Source organism: Rhineura floridana, chromosome 1 (assembly GCF_030035675.1).
Source record: "Rhineura floridana isolate rRhiFlo1 chromosome 1, rRhiFlo1.hap2, whole genome shotgun sequence".
Classification (NCBI taxonomy): Eukaryota; Metazoa; Chordata; class Lepidosauria; order Squamata; family Rhineuridae; genus Rhineura; species Rhineura floridana.
Genome location: NC_084480.1, coordinates 65,928,273 through 65,948,280, shown reverse-complemented (window position 1 = coordinate 65,948,280; position 20,008 = coordinate 65,928,273). Strand labels below are relative to the sequence as shown.

The 20,008-nt window shown below is 42.9% G+C and overlaps 1 protein-coding gene across 7 annotated transcripts in view; it reads left to right on the top strand.

The window, feature by feature from the left end:
- The window catches only part of ST8SIA4 (ST8 alpha-N-acetyl-neuraminide alpha-2,8-sialyltransferase 4), a 168,924-nt gene that overhangs the window by 97,454 nt on the left and 51,462 nt on the right, over positions 1-20,008 (top strand). The gene's annotated exons all lie outside the window — the stretch shown is intronic.

Sequence of the window (20,008 nt, the reverse complement as noted above, 5' to 3'; positions counted from 1 at the left end):
GAAAACCAGGTTTAAAAAGCAAAAACTAAAAATGATAAACCATACCCCACACACACACACACTGCAAGCAAGAACCACATCCGTGTTCTTACATGCAAGAAAACAACTTACCCCCACCAAACATTTCTCAATATCCACATTAGAACAAAGATACGTTAATGAAAGTAAAACTTCCTAAAGGGAAAGAAAAATTTGTATACATAGGTAAATATATAAATAGCTATTTTAAGCATAATATACTTTTTTACCAACATAGAAAAAGATCACCAATTAGTGAATTTTGTTTTGAATTTTAGTACCATTTAAAATACTCCCATTTTTCTCCCACTCTCGCTTGAATTGTCAGTGAGCTATGTTGGAAATTGAAGGGGTAGCAAGTAAGGTGGAAACCTACATCAACAAAGCTGATAGACCTATAGAATGCAGGAGGGTGCCCTCCAGATGACCATAGGCTATGCTGACTGGTACTGATGGGAGTTGGAATCCGGAGCATCTAGAGGACACCACATTGACTATACCTGAAATACAGCATCATCACTATGGTTGTGAGGGGCAAGAACTGGGAAAGGGGGCAGAACCATGTCATCGCTTTCGATGGCAGATGCAGAAAAGTGATAATCCAGTTTCCTGTATTTTTCTTTCACCTTTGAAAATTTCATCTCAGCCTCTAAATGTCTAGCGTTGGTTACTAAATAAATATCCTTCAATATTTCCTCTCTATCTCCTGTTGTGGAGTGTTTTGCCATTGATTTTGTTGAAGATCAGGCTGTGAGTCTGATTAAGTAGAGTGGTAGTACTTGACATCCTGTAGTGAATTCAGCAGTTTACTATTAGAGTTTGTTTTTTGTTTTTTAAAAAAATGACCTCAAAGTTTGCTTTCTAAATACTTAAGAAAAGTTCAGTGAGAAAGGTCTCCTTTTTCAGGCAGTAGCTGAGAAGCATGGGACATATCCCAGATAGCCCCTTTTGTATTTAACCATTTAACTACAAATCTGAAGTCTCCAAGGAGACCCAGTGGAAAGCCATTAGTGAACAGAGTGTTTGGAGAGTGTAGGGTCTTGAGTGATACCTTGGAGCGTGATGTGAAAAACACCAGCTCACCCTGGCTTCCTAGCATGCTTAAACAGGGGGGAGAGAAGATATGAGACTGAAGGAAGAAACACACGCATGTATATTTGTTCTCTATCTCAGCTGCCCTGGGCTTCTTTGAAGGAAGGTACAGGATATAAATTTTAATAATATTAATAATTATGATGCTGCTGCTGCTAATCTGCTGCCAGATAGATGTTAGATTTTAACAGAAAAGGGAAATGAATTAATTATATTTGTATGAACTGTTGCCTTTGATCTATCTTTACTTTTGACCTTTTGATCCATCACGTTACATTAATATAAGGAAAAGATATTGTTATAGTAAAAGGCCAAAATAAGGAAAATGGCCTCTTAATTGTTCTGGCAATGCTCTTTATGTATAGAGCCTAACACCACCCCACTCCCTGTTCCGTCCAGAGCCGCAACCATGAGACTGAGAAGCGGGTGCAATTAAATCTCATTTTATTAAAGTAATGGATACATCAAAGGCGTTGCGCTTCATAAGAAACACCTGTACTGGCTCACTTGAATCCCTAACTACACTCTACACATGCTCTGCGACATGCGAAGAAAGTTGACTCAGCAACCACCACCACCCGTGCGCTGCCAGCTTAAGTAGGGAAGTTTTCGAGTGTAATCTCTGACTCCTTCGCAAGTCCTGTCTCTGCCCTGTCTGCTTCTCACGGTGGTGGAAGCGAGGCGACGGAGTGTGTGTTTCCAACGGTTCATCGGAAGACACCTGCTCCAGAGTAGGCTCGAGGTCAGGAGGCTGCGTCACTCTGGCGGCATCCTGAGAACTGCTTGGCGAGGGAGGAGTTGGCACATTCTCCTGATCTTCCGCCAACGGCTCCTCTGCGACAACTGGGGGCGGCGTGCTCTCCTCTTCTGAGAGCGCACTATCAGTGGGAATTGGCTCAAATTCAGGCTCGCTCCCTCTCCAAGGTCCTGTTCAGACTCAATAATTCCTGGGTCTTCCACGCCCTCTGACAGCTGAGGCACCTGCAACTCATGCCTCCCCCCTTCCTGCCCCTGAAGGGAGAGACGAGGCTCACCACTCCCCCACCTAGGATAGTGGCTTTAATTAGCCCTAGGAATTTGGAAGCTAATAACACTGCTAACCTGCCATCTTGCAGGGAAAAGCTATCACTCAGGAGCTGTCCTCTGCCAGAAACCTGAAGGGTTTGGGGGCATCATAGATATTAGTAGAAAATCTAGCCTTGAAAGTAAACCTCTTTGGAAGTTTGATTGCAAGTTCAGATTGAACCAAAATTTGAACACATTTTTCCTAAGCAGATCTAAGCAAGATATCCACAAGAATGTGCACACATCATCTCGAGTTTTGGATAATACTGCAAATCAGTTGCATAGTGATAAATATGAAATACATAGCTATACATTAGTGGTGGTCGATCTTTTTGGCAGGAGCACTACAAATCAAATCCAAAATATTTGATAGTGCCACTGTAGTGTGTACTATGCCATTTGATGGTTTTGTCTCTAGTCTACTGAGCCATGGCATGGATACAGAAAAAATATATGTAGGTCTAACTCTGCCATAGCCAAGTCCATGGGCCTTTTGCTCTTACCAAGTGTGACATAAACTCTCACTTCCTGTGACACTCATACCTTAGGCTGACTACCCATATTCTTTATGTGTCTCAACTGGACCAACTGTTACCCAATCAACAGTTTCCTATGGAGACAGCTGTGTGGGCTGTGGGCTTTCCGTCATTCCTCCCAGGTGCTTTTACAACAGAATTCACACTTTATTATTTTTCTGTTGGCCTTTTTGCCGTTGCAAGATCACTGCTACAAGATTCTTAAAAGTACATTGTACCCTTTTTACTTTGCTCTGCTTAACATTATTTGTGGGATTACACTGAGCAGCAACAATCATTCCTGTACTTGGGAATGTTCAAGCAGTAGTTTTGTTTCTACAATGAAGGACTCACTGTGACAGAATTTGAGAATCTCTATATGATGCATTCTATTTTATTGACTGCTCTGCAGTGTTCTTCTATGTTAAACAGTTCCCTGTATTTTAATTTTTATTCAATTGTTGATCAACCAGCTTCTGGGATATAAGAGCCTGCCATCCAGCCTAGAAAATGAGATAGTAAATGTCCACTTCTTTTCTTTTGTGTGACAAGAATTGCATTACTGGATCAAATAAAGTTCGTTCTAATCCAGCATTATGTTTCATGCACGGACCAGCCAGGAGCCCTTTGGAAGCCCACAAGCAGGGCATAATGGAGATCGTCATGTGGTAGCATGGAGGTTCCATTCTTATCTGTCATTAGGGATAGTATCCGTTGACCAGTGCCGGTTTGAAAGCAATCAGTTAACCTAACAGGCTGGTATCAATTCAAGTTCATGCTCTGTCTGCTGGTTTTACTGATCCGGTCCTCACCTCCCCTGAAAAAATATTGATATTAAAAGCAATATTTTGGAAGGAAAGTCAATATTTTTAAAGAAAATGTTGATAAATTAAAGGAAATATAAATGGAAGGAAATATCAATATTAGTATCAATATTTTAGACAGTTTTTTTAAAAAAAAACAGTTCCTGAAAATGGCCGTGGAAAATCATTACATAAAATTTCCCATCTGCAATGATAGTGAATAAATGAATTAATGGAAAATTTGGTACAACCAAATTGGATAGAATTCTAGTACATCCCTACCTGTCATAGATAATAGCTATTGAATAAATCTATTCATAAATTTATCTAATTCTTCCTTAAATTTAATGTCTTATAAGAATGAATTGGATAAATTAATTTATCAAATTCAGTATGTATTCTGCAAGAGCTTCTTTCTGAACCTGTCCAGAACCTATAGTGCAGTGTTGGGGAACCTGTGGCTCTCCAGATGTTGTTGGACTATAGCTCCCTTCATACCTGGCTATTGGCCATGCTGGCTGAGGCTATAGGAGTTGGAATTTCAACAACATCTGGAGGGCCACAGGCTCCCTGGCCCTGTTGTAGCCAATCAATCTTTCAGTTAAATCTAAAGGACTTGATTTAGATTAGTATTAATTACATGACTGTTTATGAATACATTGGACTACAGTTACTTCTGCCTCATGGTTTCTTCTGTAAGACAAAGCTGGCATCTGCTAGGAAAGTCTGAGCACAAAAAGTAAGCAACTTCTTGATGTTTAATTTCAAAATTATTTGTCATATATTTAAACTCTGGTTTGTAAAGTGTCAAAGCTTTGTAATATGTCATAGAGCAGAGAAGAACAGCGTGAAGAACTCCTGTCTTTCCTCCCACAGTCAAAACTGTGCCTTCTATCATTCCCTGCCATATGGAGCAACAACCCCTATACAATGTCATCCAGATCCAGCTAGGGGCCATAAAGGTACACAAGTATTTCTGTATATTTATCACAAGCTGGATCATGCACTGCCTGCACACTTGCCCAGCCTGATCTAGAGCCAGGGCTCAATGCTTATGGCCCTGTAAAAGAAGTTGGAATCATGTGATGAGCTATTCAGGAGGAAAAGAAGGGGATTTAATTCAGTTCACTGCTCACACACACTCCCTTACCCATCACAGCCTATATACTTAGTTTATTGTGCAGCATATAAGCTTTTAAAATAAATAAAGTGCCAGACAGTGATTTGTATTATTCTAGTCTATGCAGGCTACCCTGGCAGCTTTGTATGCTACTGACCCCTATGTTTCAGTTCTTTGCTTTTGTGAGAATTGATAATTCCTTTGTTTGTTTAAAAGGTTACCTTTTATTTTAATGCACTGTGGTTCTTCTGGCTGGCAAATGTGCCCAGGCACCAGTGGGATATGCAACTGTAAAATCAATAGCTTTTATATCTGATTAATCTAAGCTGTTTAAAATCTAAGATCTGTAAATGGATACTTGATATGATAGGGCTTTAAAAAGGATGTTTTGCATTGCATTGATTAAAGAAAAAGAGCTCAGGATTTAGCAGCATGATAAATTAATATTAAATATATGATTTTATCAGGCATCTCGGGAACACAGACCACAGCTAATTCACTGCAGTGTGCCTGAACAAGAGAAACCTGAAGCAGTTTAAGCTGTAGAGTTCCATTATTGCTTTACAAATATATTGAAGCTGTGTATTTCCCAGGTCTTGCATTCTCTGTAATCTGGAACCCTAAAAATGTACAGACCTTCCATTGCTGGTAGAGATCATGACTACCTTTCCCTGCCAGACTTGGCAATGGAAAGCCTAACCTGCCTATGGAGATGGACTGCATTTTCGGTCATTTTCATGCCTATATTCTATGTATGCTATAGTAGCGGGTATTTAATTTACTACATTTATATCTCACTTTTCTTCCATGATACAGAACACAAAATGGCAGAGATAGGTTACTCAGGTGGCCTCCCATTCAGACATACTTAGTTTCGTCAGGGTTGCTGACCATGCCCCTAGTAGGGATAGAAGCTTGATGTTGCAATCTGCTCCTGATTCCCATAACAAGATAGATTGTATTTTTTTTATAGCTTAACAATATGTACATTTAAAACTGCACTGATGTAAAATAGAAATACTCCATAATCTGCACTGTGTTTTACCTGATTCTCTTAATTTTATATTGCTGGAAAGATTAGTGTGTACTGTTGTAAGGAGTGGGAAGGGTGGTAGTACATTTCTTAAAAACTAATTTGATCATGAAAGACAAGACCGGATGACAATGGAAGATAGAATTAGGGCCAACCTCACAAAGAATGACTTGATCTAGCCCTCCTGTGCCTGTTCACTTCAGAATGCAGGTGGGAAATTGCACCTTGGAATGTTTCTCCCATGTCAACCCCCCAACTGTGGATAGTTTGTTTATTTATATATTAAATTTCTATCCTGCCCTTCCTCCCAATAGGAGCCCAGAATTTAGTTAGAAAGGCCATATGTTAAATTTCTCCCTGACATGCTAGTTTTCTAAATGCAGGGAGATTTTCATGTGGGAAGCATTCTGTCCTATGCATATCCCCCTCAAATGGTACAACCCCAGGAAAGTTCCACTGTGTGCTCTTTTGCACTTAATATATGTGTAGGTTATACCAATTAATAGAGCAACACTGGTGATTGTGTTTTGGATGTAGTGTGTAATGCATCAAATTCCGCACATGCAAGTGGCTGCCCTTTTATCTTCTGTTTGATTATTACAGTGCATAGTGCCCTATAAGGTGTGTGTGTGTGTGTGTGTGTGTGTGTGTGTGTGTGTGTGTGTGTGTGTGTGTGTGTGTGTGTGTGTGTGTGTGTGTGTGTGTGTGTGTGTGTGTGTAAATATACACATTCCTTGATGGAGAATTGAATAAGACAACCTTTGTGTTTGGATCCTTCCTGTGCACGTTCGATACCCACACACAGTGTTCTGGTCCATGCCTAGTGTTTTCAGAGCTTCTGCTAGGTTGAAATGGGTTTGAGAAGTATTTGTAATCATGCTCACTGTACTTGTCATTCATACCATTTATGCTTCCAAACAGACTAGTATCATGCTTGTTAAGTTTCATAACTCTTAACCCAACTGAATTACAACCTAACACCCTGAATCAAGATGTGGAGCATTAGTCTTTTAACATCTGCGAATTGTGATTTAGATTGGCAGTCCAAACAACCCTACAGGTCCCTGATGTGTGTTTATCCACTTCAAAATCATAAGTCTCTGCCATTTACGGACTCTTACCTCAGATCTGCAATGGTAGCAGTAGTGTTGATTGAGGTGTAGCAGTAGAGCAAAGGTGTGCAGTTCTGTTCTGTTATACTTTGCAATAATGTGCTCTATCAGCAGGATATGTATATATATATATGTATGTATGTATATATGTATGTATGTATGTATATATATATGTATGTATATATGTATATGTAGCTTGAGTGAAGTTCTGTTTGTTGCTTTCAAAACTGTCTTATCTGTATACCAAAGCAACTGGCATCCAACGAGAATCCAGTCTTCTTCATTCAAGTTCTCCATCATGCACAACAACCACCACCCAAGGTATGCAGTGTTTTTACAAGAGAAGATTACAAAATGACAACTTACTATAGAGCATCTTAAAGTATATAAGACCTTAAACATTATCCCATGAGGCCTTGAGATCTATAAACCAATTTCTATTCCAGAAAGTATCCCTTTATGTTTAAATTGGCACATAGAGAAACATCAGCTGAGCATATTCCTTATTTCTATGATTATTAAGCAGAATCTTCTGAAAATCAAGACCTTGAAACACACACTACAGCAGGAATTAATGTTTCAAAGAAACATTCTAACACCATGCAACTATGAATGCCTCCTGTATCTGCTCCATAAAACAGAACAGACAACTTTTATCAATGTCCATGCCACCAAAAAGAAAAAATGCAAAAGGGATATTCTAAGATATCATCTTCCTCTTATTCCATCCAATTTAATAACACAGGGTTCTATTTATAAAGAAATATTTTCATCTACTACAAGAGCAAAAGCTAACCACAAGAAAAAGACAAACAGGAGATTCAAAAGAGTTACTCCAAAAACTTCCACATGTGTAACAAGATCACCTGACATAACTTACAGAAATGACTCCACAACAATAATAGATCTCACTGCTGGCAAAATGTCACCTAATGAAATTAGGCTTCTATCCAAAGGCCTCAACTTCTGCTCAACACCTAGAGAGCACAATATAGCACAGATGAAATGTGACATCAGAGCATTTGAAAGGAGATGCAGATTGGCTGAATTTTTTTATGATGACTCTAAGAACAACATAGACCTCTACAATAGAGATCCTCTGCTACAGTTTCTGCCACCTAAAACTTGGACACCGAACATTAACAGGAATCCAGTCCTAGAAACCTTTCTCTTATCAATAAACAGAGTCATCAACAACCACACACCAACTCCTACTCACGACAAGCTTTCAAAAGAAGAAAGAATAGCCCTAAGGAACCTTCAGATGAGAAGGGATGTTGTCATCAAGCCTGCAGATAAGGGTGGTGCTGTTGTGGTACTTAACACTACAGACTATATAGCAGAAGGACAAAGACAACTAAAGGATGAAACAACATATAGACTTCTTGACAAAGACATCACCACAGATCTTAATACTTGTATCATTACATCTATACAAAACCTTACAAGTAGGAAACTTCTTAAAGAGGAAACTGCTGATCTCCTTGTTAATCCAAATCCCACCCCTGGAAGGTTTTGCATGCTGCCTAAAATCCACAAAGCCAACAATCCTGGTCGCCCAATTGTCTCAGGCAACAACACTACTGAAAGGATTTCTCTGTACATTGACTTAAATTTACAAAACATGGTGCAAAACCTCCCATCATATATCAAGGACACCAAGGACTTCTTGCTTAAAATTGAGTCTTTAAACAAGCAGTATCAATTCCACAGCAATACTATACTAGCTACTTTAGATGTCACATCTCTTTACACCAATATACCACATAATGATGGGATTCAGGCTTTAAATGAGTTCCTTAACACCAGAGATATGAACAATCCTCCAACAGAGGTTCTCACAACTTTAGCTACGCTAGTCCTGACTTGTAACAACTTTACATTCAATGGAGAACACTACCTGCAAGTACAAGGCACAGCTATGGGGACCCGCATGGCTCCATCATATGCGAGTCTCTTTATGGGTAAACTGGAACAGGAGATCCTCAAAAAGGCCATCAACAAATCACTTATATGGTGGCGATAAATTGACGACATCTTTATGGTCTGGACAAATGGTAAAGAGAGTTTGGAACAATTTAAAAATTACATCAACGCTATCCATCCCTCTATTAAGTTTACATTTAATAGTACAAATGACAATCCACACATCCCTTTTCTGGATGTCCTACTCACCATTGAAAACAACAAAATAGCCACTGATCTCTACAGCAAACCCACTGATGCCCACACCTATTTAAACTGGAAATCCTGCCATCCTAGGCATTTAAAGAAGAACATTGTGTATAGTTTAGCTCTGAGAATCAAACTTATTTGCAACACTGAAGATAATTAGCAGAGAAGGATCAGTGAACTTAAAGAACACCTTCTTCTAAGAGGATTGGGAGCTCTGCACCTCAGCTCCTAATTTCTTCCCTTCCTACTGCCTGGTATTTATCACCTTACCTTACCTTACCATCGATGTCCTTGTTTATGCTGGCGTTGGTGCGGTCCTGGACTGTGGCTGGACTTTACATCTTTGCTTTTACATCTTTGCCTGGACCCAGTTTGCTGTTTCGGCCTTCGGTTTGGGGCGGAGCCACGGTTCTTGGGTTGCTCTGGCCCGTTGCGGAGTTCCATCTTTGGCGTGCTGCAGCTGGAGTGTGTCGGGGGTCGGGGGCCATTATTGCCGCGGCATTGCTGCCTTGGCTGCTGCGGTTCTCGAGGCATCGTTGCCCTTTGGGTGCTTTCCAGGTGCGTTTGGGCCGTTTGTCTTCGGGCCTGCTGTTCGGTCTTCGGCGTGGCTCAGGCCGTTTTGGATTTGCGGCTGCCGCTGCTTTGGCTCTTGCTGTTGCTGCCGCTGCTCTCGGGTCTTTGGACTGCTTGTTGGTCGGTTCCGGTTTCGGCGTCGGTTCGCCGGTTGCCGTGGCTGCGGCGTGTTTGTGAGTCCTGGATCGCTGGATCGCTGCTGCTGGGTTTCTGCCTGCTTGCCGCCATTCCATTCAAGCTCGCTGGATCGCTGCTGCAGGGTTCCGCTGCTTCTGCCTGCTCCTTGTCGCTGTTTCATCGTGGCTTTCTGCCTGCTTGCCGCCACTCCATTCAAGTTCGCTGCTTGGGGCGTGTCCTGTCCTTCTGGCTTGCTTACTTGTTTGCTTATTGGGTCGCGGGCAGATATTTTACAACTTTATTTGAAGACATTACTTACGGACGAAGCTTGATGCGGAGGAGTATTTTTAATGCCGGCTGCTATTGTTGTTGTTTGGGTGCATTTTAATTGTTTGTTTGTTTGCTTGTTATGTGCGTGAATGAGATTGTGTGGATGTGTTTGCGTGAATGAGATTGTGTGGATGTGTTTGTATGTATTTATGTGCATTTTATGTATTGTTGTGTGAATGTGCCTGTTGTGTTTAAGTATTTTTAAATATGTGTCTGGGAGAGCATACTTTGTATTTAACGGGGGGGCTTTCGGGGGCCCCAATTAGCGTAGTGACGGGTTATGGGAGGTATGGCGCTAGGAGGAGAACGTGCCAGGTAAGGGGAACTCACCCCAGACAAGTTGTGTCTGTGCCTTGTTCCGGTTCTCCTCAAGGCCACAGAACTGCTGGTTCTATCAGCCAGCCCTTAGATCTCCAGGTGCTGCTTTTGAATGCCAGGTCGGTATATAATAAAACCTCCCTTGTCCACGATTTAATTGTGGATGAGGGTGCCGACCTGGCATGTATAACCAAGACCTGGGTGGGTGAGCAGGGAGGAGTTGCTCTCTCTCAGCTTTGTCCACCTGGGTATACGGTGCAGCACTATGGCAGATCTGAGGGTCGGGGAGGCGGGGTCGCTGTGGTCTATAGGAGTACTTTCTCTCTCACCAGGCATCCTGTCCAGATGGCGACTGGTCTAGAGTGCCTCCACCTTGTGCTGGGCCAAGGAGACAGACTGGGAATCCTGTTGGTGTACCGCCCACCTTGCTGCCCAACAGCTTCCCTAGCTGAGCTGACAGAGATAGTCTCGGAGGTATTGTTGAGGTCCCCCAAACTTGTAGTGTTGGGGGATATCAACATTCATGCCGAGACTGTCTTATCTGGGGCGGCTCAGGACTTCATGGCCTCCATGACAACCATGGGGCTGTCTCAATTTGTTACTGGCCCAACACATGTGTCGGGTCACACTCTTGATTTGATCTTTGCCACTGGTCATGGAGATGGTGATCTGGAGGTGGGGTGTTTTTCATCTACTCCATTGTCATGGACAGACCACCGCCTGCTGAGTTTTAGACTTACGACGACTCTTTCCCTCTGCAAGGGTGGGGGACCTATTAAGTTGGTCCACTCTTGGAGGCTTATGGATCCTATTGGTTTTCAGAGGGCTCTGGGAGTTTTTCCAGCTGATAGTACTGCCGCTCTTGTCGAGGCCTTGGTCGAACTGTGGAATACGGAGATGGCCCGGGCTATCGACACGATTGCTCCCGCGCGCCCTCTTCGATGCAGAGCTCATACAGCTCCGTGGTATACCCCGGAGCTGAGAGTGATGAAGCAAGAGAGAAGGAGGCTGGAGTGCAGATGGAGACGAACTCCAGACGGATGCAGTTATGCTTTGGTAAGTGCCTCCACTAAGTCGTATATAAAAGCAGTAAGGGCGGTGAAGAAGTCCCACTTCGCTGCCTCTAACAGGACATCTCTCTGCCGCCCTGCAGAGCCTTTTAGGGTTGTACGAGGACTCTTACATTCTGGTCCTCGAGATACCATTGAAACATCTGAAGCTCGCTGTAACGACATCGCAGGGCACTTCCAAAATAAAATCGCATGCATCCGTAGGGACCTAGACTCCGATGTTATGACAGATGAATCCATTGAAGTGTCCAGAACACGGTCTTGTCTTTCATTATTGGATGAGTTTCAGTTGGTGCAGCTTGAGGAAGTGGACAAGGTGCTTGGAATGGTGCGGGCGACCACGTCTGCTCTAGATCCTTGTCCATCTTGGCTAGTGAAGGCTAGCAGGACTAGTACCACCGGCTGGGCCAAGGAAGTGATAAATGCCTCCTTGAGTGAGGGAGTAGTCCCTAGTAGTCTCAAGGAGGCAGTAGTGAGACCTCTTTTAAAGAAACCTTCCTTAGACCCAGATAACTTGAACAATTATAGACCGGTGGTGAATGTCCCCTTTTTGGGCAAGGTTCTGGAGCGGGTGGTCGCCGGTCAACTCCAGGTGCTCTTGGATGAGACCAATTATCTGGATCCGTTTCAATCCGGTTTTATGCCTGGTTTTGGCACTGAAACAGCCTTGGTCGCCCTGTATGATGACCTCTGTCGGGAGAGGGACAGAGGGAGTGTGACTCTGTTGATTCTCCTTGGTCTCTCAGCGGCGTTTGATACCATCGACCATGGTATCCTTCTGGGGAGACTCGCGGAGTTGGGAGTTGGAGGCACTGCCTGGCAGTGGTTCCGCTCCTACTTGGCGGATCGTCGCCAGAAGGTAGTACTTGGGGAACATTGCTCGACACCTTGGACTCTCCATTGTGGAGTCCCTCAGGGGTCGGTTTTGTCCCCCATGCTTTTTAACATCTACATGCAGCCTCTGGGTGCCGTCATCAGCAGTTTGGGAGTGCGCTGCCACCAGTACGCTGATGACACGCAGCTCTATTTCTCTTTTTCATCTTCTACAGGTGAGTCTGTGGATGTGCTGAATCACTGCCTGACCGCGATAATGGACTGGATGAGAGCTAATAAACTGAGACTCAATCCAGACAAGACTGAGACACTGTTGGTGAATGCCTTCCCTGCCCAGATGGTGGATGTTTACCCTGTTTTAGATGGGGTTACACTCCCCTTGAAGGAACAGGTTCGTAGTCTTGGGGTTCTTTTCGATCCTTCCTTGTCTCTTGAGGCGCAAGTGGCCTCGGTGGCAAGGAATGCGTTCTACCACCTTCGGTTGGTAGCCCAGCTACGCCCCTATCTGGACAGGGATGACCTCGCCTCAGTTGTTCATGCTCTGGTAACTTCTAGGTTGGATTACTGTAATGCGCTCTACGTAGGGCTGCCCTTGAAGACAGTTCAGAAGCTTCAGCTAGTGCAAAACGCAGCAGCCAGACTGCTGACGAGGACCAGCCGGTCAGCGCATATAACACCTGTTCTGGCCCGTTTGCACTGGCTACCCATTTGTTTCCGAGCCAGATTCAAGGTGCTGGTTTTGACCTATAAAGCCTTACACGGCGTGGGACTGCAGTATCTTGTGGAACGCCTCTCCCGCTATGAACCGACCCGGTCACTTCGCTCAGCATCTAAGGCCCTCCTCCGGGTACCAACCCATCAGGAAGTCCGGAGGACAGTTACTCGATCTAGGGCCTTTTCTGTAGTGGCCCCCGAACTGTGGAACAGCCTCCCCGAAGAAGTACGCCTGGTGCCGACGCTTCTCTCTTTTTGGCGCCAGGTTAAGACCTGGCTATGCTCCCAGGCATTTTAAGCGTTTAATGTTATAATTTTAAATCTTTTTTTTGTTTGCTGTTTATGTTTACTGTTGGTAGGTTGATTTTATTGTGATATTCTGTATTTTAATCTTTTGTACACCGCCCAGAGAGCCACTCGCTATGGGCGGTTTAAAAATGAAACAAATAAATAAAAATAAATAAAAATATTATCCACATATTATCAATTGCAACATCCACCAAGCCTCCATTCTGTCCAGAGAAAACCTCCTCCATCATACTGAGGTGTCAAAGAGCAGAGAGCAATGGATTCCATTTGTGGTAGATTTCCATCCAGCATCTCGTAACTATCACTGAGCAATCAGGGAGAGCTACCCATTGCTGGCAATCTCTGAACATCTTACTAGAGCCATCAGCAGGCCTCCTGTTATAGCATTTCACCAGCCTCCTAATTTGCGCAGACTGTTGGTGAGAGCTGTGCTTAAGCCACCTATCACCAATCCAGGGTCTCATCCTTGTCACTCCAAATGCTGTATCACCTGTGTGTACCTCAGGGAGACAGCCACTTTTACAAGCACTAGGACAGGCAGGACATATTACATCAAACAGAACATCACCTGCAGGTCCTGCAATATAGTTTACATCATCGAGTGCAAAAGACCAGGATGTCATATCCAATACATAGGAAAGAGCACAACTGACCTACGCACGCTCTTCAGGAACCACAAGTCGGCAATTTTGACAAAAAAAGTGGAGCAACCAGTTACAAAGCATTTTAACATCGAGGGTCACAGCCTGTTGGACTTTTCCATTACAGCGATAGAGATGCCAACAGATCCAGCAGCACTGACTAAAAGGGAAAATTGGATATACTCTCTGGACACATTGTCACCACATTGCCTGAACCTGGAGGACAGTACCACCACTACTTAGCTTCCGCAAATGAAGCCCCTCTGAGCATTCCATCCTCAAAGCTCTATAACTGCCACCTTGGTAACAGCATTTGTATGTTGGCAGCTGATGAAGGTGGAAGCTGAAACGTTTCGTTAATACAATAAAAACCTCTGTTTTGTTAATCACAATTACGTTTATATATATATATGCAAAAACCTCTCTCCATATCCTAACAACAATGGATATCCCCAGATTCCCATCTTTCATTTTTTAAAAAAGATTATGTCTCTAGCCTTTGTAGAACCCCTGAGATATGATACACTAATTTCATTTTTTTTGTGTGAGAAACTAGCCTGCTCTCTTCTTTCAGTATTTTACTTCCCCATCACTAGAAAAAAATCTTGCAAATGTCCATGCTAGCAACATCAGGATAATTGCTGTTTTAAAACAAGTACTTAGTGTGCTTCCAGGGACCTATTTATTGACAATTCATCCTGTTTTGTTTTGCCGGGAGATAAGACGACACTGGCTATTTAATGAGTGTTCATTCTGATTTGTTTTCAGTGAGGTCTGTTGACACTGCATCATTCAAATGTTATTCCACACTTTCCAGTGTATTTTCCCATTGCTTTCTTTATTGCAAAAAATCCATTGTTTTGGAGAAGCAGATTTGTTGTTCAGGACCTCCCAAACAACTATTTTTGCATAAGATGACATTGTCAGTATGTGATTGAATCCCACCTGAAAATAGTGACAGTATGAAAGTGCACTTGGAATTGCTTCATTTCACTACAGGAACAGTGCCATGGGTGCCTGAGTGGCCCTTCCTTAGGGTAGGAGGGTAGGGCTCCCATTCTGTGATCCGCAGATTGTGGAGAGGGAGCTCCCAGGCACCTTCCCCCCATACAGTCAGTGCGGGCTTCAATAAGCCCGCACACACGCCACACCTACCACTCTCATCCCTGTGAATGCAGTGTGCACATCTGCCATCAACCATGATGGCAGTGGAGGCTTCCCTAAGGGGCTAATGCCCCCACCATCATCTTGGTTGATGACACACATGTGCACATGTCATTTACAGGGATGATAAAGGTAGGTGGGACATGCGGGTGGGTTTATTAGCCCCACGCTGCTTGTATGGAGGGGTTGGGCTATGGCACCGCAGGCTACAGGTAGGCTGGCATGCAGTGGAAAATTTCAAGCTTCTTGTGTGCTGTCTCCTTGCCCCCAGACAGTGGTGTTTTCCACCATATGCTAGATTCCAAAACATTGGCAGACACTGGAAAAATTCTTTTTTGTTGGTGTACCAAAGCAAGATTCATTTGTCTTGGGACCTTCTGGTGCAGGGCAGATGAGATTTAGTGGTAGTGGTAGTAGATTCAACCAACCAGTTGGTTGCAGGCAGAGAGGACCATTAAAGCACTGCTATGCACACTTAATGGTTGGGCTTGCTATATTGATCAGGATGAGACCGAGGATAAAATAAGAGCTTCTTTATTTAATAATTCTTAAACAGTAAAACATTTGAGCTTGTTCTATGCTAGGCCTCACCCAGCACCACAACACTGAACTAACTCCAGTGACTAAATCAGTCTAGCTCCCCCTAGGGTGTGTAATACCCTCTAGAGAAAGTTAACTCTTTCTTTGCTGTGCATCTACCTTAAAGACACATTTCACTACATTTCCCTTTCTTTGAGTTCTAACTTATTTTGTGGTGTGTGTTTTTCCCAGCAAACATTGTGTAGAATAAGATTTAGTCTCCATAATGTTCTGGTTTTTGAATTACTCTTCCTCTGGATGTCACTCTTTTCAGACTCTCAAGAGATAGGCTGTCTTTGACAGGGTGATGCTTGCTCACAAGAATTTGTCAGTTCTTTGTTCTCAGCCTTTTGAGATTGTTCTGGCAATAAATTCTGCTCTTCTGGTATTTCTGCCTCTGAATGCTCACTTTGTTGTGAAATTGGTTGTGGTTTGGGAACCAACTGTAGATATCACCTGTTCCTTCAGAATGTTCCATTTTGGTATTGACAACATAAGATCTTGGAGTTTGACTTTGGCTCTGAACTGTTGCTGGTTCAGACCATCTTTTCTGGTTGTCCAGTTTCAGTCTTACTTGTGAACCAGGTTGTAATTTTGGAAGTGTCTTCATTCTATAATGTCCATCGTCATAATATTTGTAGTTTCTTTTAGCCATGTTGCCTGTGACTTGAACTTTTCCCAAATCAGGCCACTGAGGATACAGATTTGCTTCTAAGGTTGGAATTGGTGTCCTTACTTGTCTTCCTATTATCAGTTGTGCAGGACTGCACTTTGTTGCATTGATAGGTGTTGCTCTGTAGCTTAGCGGTGCTAGGAAGGGATCTTCCTGACAAAAAATTTGCTTTGCTGTTTGTTCTGCTCTCTCTGCTTCCCCATTGGCTTGTGGGTAATGGGGACTGGCTGTAATGTGACAAAAATATTTCTTTGCGAACACTTTCCCTGCAAATTATGGTCTGTTATCTGTTACTAGTTCATTTGGGCATCCCTATCTGGCAAATATATCTTTCAGACAACTGATAACAGCAGAGCTTGTTGAATCAGGCATGTATGCAATCTTTATTTATCTGGAGAAATAGTTTATTGCGACTAAGTACTTTTATCCTCGTAACTCACTGATGTCTGCTCCCACTCTCTTCCATGGTTTATCTGGCAATGGAGTGGTAATGAGTGGTTCCTCCCATTGTGAACATTTATTTATTGTGTTTTATTGTTCGCCGCCTAGAGTGGCCATTGGCCAGATAGGCGGCTTATAAATTAAAGTTTATTATTATTATTATTATTATTATTATTATTTGTCTGGCAAAACTCACAGTTTGCTATTATTGCCTTGAGGTCTTGCCCTATTCGTGGCCACCAAACAGTCATTCTTGCACGTTCTCCGCACTTAGTGATTCCTTGATGACCTTCATGGAGTTTCCACAACATTTCCTGTCGCATTGTAGCAGGAATGACTATTCTATAACCAGATAGGACTGTTCCTTCCAATGCTGTAAGGCTTCCCTTTTCTGCAAAGAAAGGTTGAAGGTTAGTTGTCACTTCAGACATGTACAATAGCCAACCAATTCTGTTAAATTTCAGCACCATTGAAAGGTCTGGGTCAGTGCTGGTAGCCACTTGAATGCATTGAAGGAGTGTGGTGGGTTTTGGTTTAGAAGCTTGTAGAAGATTTACACAGACTTTGATTTCCTCAACTAACTGGGTTGTTTCAGGGTCTGGAGTTTCCAGTGGATTTCTTGACAGTGTGTCTGCTACAACAAGAGTCTTGCCTTGTCCGTATTCTGCTTGAGGATTGTACCTCATCATGCTTAAAAGGAGTCACTGACATCGTATTGGTACTCGATCCAGGTCTTTGCAATTTATCAGCAGTACCAAGGGCTTATGGTCTGTACAGAGTGTAAATGATTCTAGCCCATAGAGATATTTTGAGAATTTTTCACAAGCCCAAACAGCAGCTAGACATTCCTTTTCTATCTGAGCATATCGGGTCTCAGCGTTCTTGAGCAACAGGCCACTGGTTTCAACTCTCCATCATGATTTTGGAGTAGTACTCCTCCCAGGCCACCATTACGGTCTGCCAGTTAACTTCATAGTAAGCCAGTACTGGAGCCACTTCTAAGAGTTTTTTCACTGTTGAGAAGGCCTTTTCTTGACTTGGACCCCAGCACCATGTGCTGTCTGCTTTCAAAAATGTATTTAATAGGTGTGATTTCTCTGCCAAATTTGGCAAGAAGCGTCCTAAATAATGTACCATGCCCAAAAATCTTTTCAGTCCTGTAATGGAGTCTGGATGTTTGATTGCGGAAATGGCTTCTACTTTCTTAGGATTTGGACTCACACCATGCTCATTTATGCAGTGTCCAAGATATGTAAGGTCTTGCGTAAGATGCATTTGCTGTTGTTGAGTCTTAGCCCTGCTGCCCTTACTGTTGCTACGATTTTGGCCAAACTTTCATCATGTTCTGCCATTGTGGCACCATAAACCAACACATCGTCCATGAACACTCAAAACACCTTCCAGGTGTTGTAACAGTTCCAACATTTTTCTCTGAAACAGCTCAGCTGCACTTGAAATTCCAAATGGCAATCTCTTGAAGAAGTATCTCCCAAGCAGAGTGATGAATATAGTCAATTTAGCAGTGTCAGCAGCTAGGCGGATCTGCCAGAATCCACTTGCAGCATCAAGCAATGAAAATATCTGGGCACCAGCTAACTGTGGCAGGATATCATCCACAGTGGGAAGAATGTACTTTTCCTGCTTTACAGCTTTATTTAGTTGCCTTTGATCCACACATATGTGTATTCCATCTTTTTTTGGTACTGGAACCATTGGCGTGCACCAATCACTAGGTTCTGTGATAGGTTCTATGACTCCACAGCAAACCGTTCTATCCAGTTCTGCCTTTATTTTGGGTAGCAGTGGAACTGATACTGTTCTGGCAGTGTGAATAGCATAAAGTACAGCCCCTTCTTTGAGCCTTATCTGAACTGGTGGTGTTGTGAAAGTTCCAACTGTGTTGGGAATTTCTGTGGAAAGCTCATCTAAACATTGCACCAACCCCATCATAGTTGCAACATCTCGGCTAAGGAGGTTATTAGTCTTTGCACAGATCACATAGACCTTAAAGTCATAGTCATTATCTCTATAGCAGGTCCAGTAGCTCAACCCAGAAAAAAATTATTCTTGACTTTTCTGTTGCTCCACAGTTTCACTCACCATTCTAGTGCGGCACACAGCGGCAAAATGACCTATCTTCTTACATTTGCGGCATTTTGTGGCCTTTGCAGGACAGTCTGTTCTCTGTGTATGCCCTTTCCCACATCTAGGGGCTTTTATCTGAGCATTAGATGTTTGGATGTATATTTGTGTCTGGTATTTTGGCTTTGCGGGTTTCCATTTCTGCAGGGTTTCTTGGCTATTTCTTGCAGCCCTTTTAAAGCACCCAGGTCTAGGACCTGGCCTTTCATAAGCTCTGAATTTCTTGTCATCTCCACAGCCCTCTCCAAAGTGAGATTGGATTCCATGTGCAACTTCTGGGACAGGTCTTTAACCAAAATTCCCACTACTAATCGGTCCCTCAGCATTTCACTCCTGGGCTCCTGCCAGGAGGAAGGATGTGATATAAATCAAATAAAATCATATTCATCACCTTTCTCATGCAGCCATCTTATGTAGGCCTCTGCAGATTCCCCTGGATTCTAATGTCTGTGTTGAAAGCATGCCCTCTCATGAATGAAATTTTTCTTTGGCACAAAATGTTCATCAAACTTCCCCAGGACTACGAGATAGTCATCCTGGTCCTCTGCAGCAGCAAACTCAAATGATTTAAATTATACAACCACGGGAGTGGCTGTATACTATAGCCAGCATGGATTTTTCACATTCTGCAATGTTAAATTGAAAATACCCCCCATGCCATTCTGATGCTTCCCATAAGCTCATTTCAAAACAAGACCATACATAACATAGTCCTGAACTCAGAAGCGCTTGCTTAACAACCCATTCAATTTTCATGGTGATACACAAAATAGAGATAATAGAGAGTTCAAAGTCTAAAAAGAGGGGGGGAACCAGACCCCTTTTGCACTTCTTTCTGTCAGAGTTCTCATAATCTGTTGAAATTCAATAAAAATCAGCCATGTCCACAGAGTACCTATAATCCTATTACTGACCTTACCCCATACTCTGACCTTCATCTTTTGCAGTTTAAAAGTTTAAAAAACGCCTGGCTGATTTTTAATTAATTTAAGAAATTTTTGCTAGAACCCAATGATAGTGTCGGGCATGCTCAGTAAGGACCAACTGTCAGTGTTCTAAAAGCCAGACTCACAGCTGCTTGGCTTGGCTAATCGGGGCCACACCCACACTAGACTTTGATTTCACTTGAGACAGTCATGGCTTCCCTCAGAGAATCCGGGGAAGTGTAGT